The sequence below is a fragment of the Apodemus sylvaticus genome, chromosome 12 (genome assembly GCF_947179515.1).
Source record: "Apodemus sylvaticus chromosome 12, mApoSyl1.1, whole genome shotgun sequence".
NCBI lineage: Eukaryota > Metazoa > Chordata > Mammalia > Rodentia > Muridae > Apodemus > Apodemus sylvaticus.
Window position 1 is genome coordinate 12,181,408 of NC_067483.1, and position 4,107 is coordinate 12,185,514.

At 43.0% G+C, this 4,107-nt stretch overlaps 1 pseudogene; it reads left to right on the forward strand.

Moving 5' to 3' along the window:
- The first annotated feature begins 3,547 nt into the window (after nt 1-3,547).
- On the forward strand, nt 3,548-3,665 carry LOC127697998 (uncharacterized; annotated as a pseudogene).
- The last annotated feature ends 442 nt before the right edge of the window (nt 3,666-4,107 follow it).

Here is a 4,107-nt window from a genome sequence, read left to right on the forward strand (position 1 = left end):
TAGATGATTCTCCAGGAGAGAAAATAAATGGTGCAGTTATTACCAGTTTGCGAAGCCCAGGATGCCATCCACCAGAAATTGTGCACCAATGTAAAAACAAATAGTTTTTATTGTATGAATCTGGACTTGGATGGCAGCCCTTCCTGCTCTGTAGGTTAGGAATTTGACACTGAGACTAAGAATTTGAGATATAATAAGCTGGAGTTCTTGAGCCTTTGTGTTACATGATTGGGTAGGGGGTAAAGGAGTGCCATCCTTCAAACCCGATAACATTTTTTTCAGAGAGTAAGGTGGAATCACACAGCTGGAAAAGTGCCTTTTTGACCTGGGAAGAAGTAACTCACTTTGTTATCGGGGCCAGTGTGTTTTTCCAAACTGGTCGCAGCTGTCTGGGGAAGACTTAATTAAATCTTTCCCATTGTGTTGGCCTTCTTACTTCAAGGATAGTAACTCCTGCCTCCTTCAAAGGCAAGAGCCATCTGCACCAGGGAAGTATGGGAGGTTAGATTTATCACTGAAGAGAGGGCATAGTTGAATGCAAAGTTCAATTCGGAGCCATGGATAGATGCTGAAGAAGCTTTTGTCTGCCCTTTTCAAAGGCCAGAGGCATCTGTACTGGAGTTTGGGGGAAGAAAGTGCTGGCCATTTGGGACCAACACAGGGACAAGAGAATGAAGGATTCCAAGTGCAGAAATGGAGGAAGGTTACTTAGAGTCTCTTCAGCACTATTCTTGGTTGGGAATAGGCAGAAAGGGTTTGGTTGGAGCCAATTAACAGTCCAGTCATATTGGGTTTGACGTTGCATAGACCATTGTTTCAGGACCTACTCAAAGTAGGATGAATTGATCCTGACTCATTTGCTGCCTTCCTATTGAAGGATAAATCAAGAAAAGGAATGGGAACCCATGATTGTATAGCTAGGTTGGGTTCCATATCAATAGGGTATGTCTTGGTGAGACAACAAATGGGGAGAGGGTCACAAAAACCACATTGGGCAGCAACAAAGGTTATAAGTGTGGCTGTAGGGTTGGAGGTGTAGCAATCACAGGGGTGTGCTAGGAGAGTGGTGAGCTGCCTATAGCAGGGTTGGTGCAGTGTTAGCATGTCTGTGGGTTATTCAGAGATGAGTCCTTCTCCTTGTCCTTTGGAGGGGTTGAGAAGTGAGGTTGCTTGTGCTTCATGGGGATGGCAGCTGGACAGCAATGGCAAGATTGCTACTGTCATGCCCCCTACACAGTTTATTGTACTTTAACCACATCCTTAGGAGAGTAGAATTTGAGACTTGCTATGATATCCAGAGGAATGGGTGGTGGGGCAGGGATGTGGGAAAATGCTTGAGCTAACATTGAACTTCCAGGCAAGAAAGAACTCTCTCATTCACAAATGTTGTTCTACATGATGTTCTGTGAAATCCAAAGTGCCAGAATTTCGGCTAAATTCCAAAATCTCTCGAGGTTTACCAGTTTAGTCTTTAGGTCCTAGGTAACCAAGAGAGTTTTTAATGGCCAGATTTGGGGTTCCTAAACATGAAAGCAAGGATTTCCCATAGCTATGGCAGCAAAACATGTTGAGCTTCCATAGACAGTCAAAACTATCAGAGATAAGACAGAAGAGGCTTCAGAGCCAAAAGTCTTGTGCTTAGTGGAAAGATTGCAAGATTCATTAGGCAGAGACAGTATGCTCACAAGGTGTCTCCAGACAGAAAAGGAGCCAATTCCTGGTTCCATTTCTTAGGGGTTCAGTCCTCATGTGGAGATGCCAGGCAAACCAAATCTTAAAACACGTACCCTGAACAAACAGAGAAGACAGAAGGACAATCAAAAAATAACAAAGAAGCCCTCTCATTAATCTATAAGGGGCATATAAAATAGAACAAACAGGGTACAATTTATGGAGAATTAGCTGAAAGGTGACTGCTGAGTCCACGGTGAGATGCAGAAAGGACTTTTGCATGGACACAATTGGGAGAGCTAAGACAAGGATGAATCAAGGGAAGTGGGCACAAAGTAGGTAGCACAGGGTGAAATCCAGGGACCCGAAAGCAATACACAGAAGCAAAAAGAGCACCTGAATCCATCCAGCCTAAGAGGGGTCCATGTAGTCTTTCTTCAGACTCCAGATATTGCCTTAGCCCTTGTGTCCCCAAGATAGTCCTTTGGGGTCCAGAATAAGAAGGCACAGAATCAATGACAACAATTAAGGGAGACACATGAGAAACAGAAATGGACTCATTTATTGTAATAATGAGGAATGCCTTCATACATTCCGCCCTTGCCCTCTCAGTCCATAAGTGCTTGTCCTGAGCATCTGGCACCAGGCTATCAACTTCCCAATTCACAGGCCCTGTATTTCTTCTCAGGGTGTCAACAAGGTTCTAGGGTTAATGAATGCAGAAGCACCTGCTATGCATAAGTGGACCATTTTGGGCAGTTAGTCAGAATATGCTGACTCACTTGGCTAGAGAAGGTTAGGGGTCTCAAGTAGTTTTGGTGGCAGAGACATGACCCCCTCCCATAATTTGGGTTGGACAATTTAGACAAAGAAAGGGAAGCTAATAAATCCAGAACTTTGGGTAAACAAGTTCTGAAAGAACACCAATGATCAACCACAATGTATCATCCATGAAGTAGGGTAGGGAGGCCTGCTTACAGAAGAAAAACAAATCATACATTAGTCACAGATCAAGGGGCATGGTCAGGAAGAAGCCAAGTCTTCACCACTTTTATTATTTATCCCTGTTTTTTTTTTTTTTTCTGTCTGTCTCTCAGGGGTCAGTCCAGAACCTACTGCATCATCAGAGCCTGATGTTTGGCTAAACTAATTGTCTAGTGTCACACAAAGTTCTTAATGTCTTGGATTCCCTGACACTGACATTGCAGGAATGTGCTAAGCACTATTACCTGGTTATTGGTTATCTGAACTCAGGGCCTCACACTTGCATGGTAAGAATTTTCTCAGCTGAACTATCTCCCCATCCCCAGTTACCCATCTTACCTTCTACTCTACCTTGTACATCTCCTCCTATTACCAAATGTGGGGTCATAATCTATACCCCAAGAAGAAGTTAAGTTCTTGGCCACAGCCACCCTGTGAAGCCATTTGAGACAAACCAATTAATAGTCCAATGCAGATAAAATAAATGTATTTCCATGTGGACTCCTTAGGAGGAGGGAAAGAGATTTACTGACCATCTCCAGTCCACCTTAGAGAGTACTAAAATAAGATTAACCTGTAATATAACTTGGACACATCAATTGTTGTTCAGGGTTTCCATCTTATATTGTAAGGTGGCTGAGAAGTTGTAAATCTTTTTTCCTAGAGACAATTTCTCCTATGGCTTCTCCTTCTCCAACCATGAGTCTTCAGGGGAAATTTCAGTTTCGGGTGATTGATTGTTTCAATAGTCTGGGGCTCAGAATGAGAGACATTGGTGTCTCTTTAGAGTGCCTTCTCTTTTGCAAGGCTAGTTATAGGTACCCCACCCTGACTTTTTTCTTCAAAAAACATAAAACACAAACTCTCCTTGTCACATTTAGTGTGGCCCACAGTCTACAGCCATACCACCCTGAACGCACCCAATCTTGTCTGATTTCGGAAGCCAAGCAAGGTTGGGTCTGGTTAGTTCTTGGATGGAAGACAGCCTGGGAATACCAGTGCTGTAGGCTTTAAAAAAAAAAAAGGGTGGCCCACAATTTTTTTGCATGTGTTTCCATCACCCATATCATGTCTCACCTTCTTGCTCAATAGTATATGATCTCTTCCTAAAGATAGCTCCTCCTCAGAATGGAAGTTGAAGTAACTGTGACCCTGCCCTCATACCAGGCATAAAAGGATTCAGAATGCCTCGTAATTTTTCTCTCACCTCCACATTCACACCATGGCACATGTACTTCCAACATACATACATACAGACAAACAGACAGACAGACAGACAGATAGACAGACAGACAGACACACACACACACACACACACACACTAAAAATATTTTTCTCAAGTCCCAACACTACAGAGAAGGAAGAAATTTATTTAAGAGCTATAATGAACCCAAGAATCTAAAAAGGAACTGAACCATAACCTGTCTGTCAAACAGTTAACAGTAGTAGCCT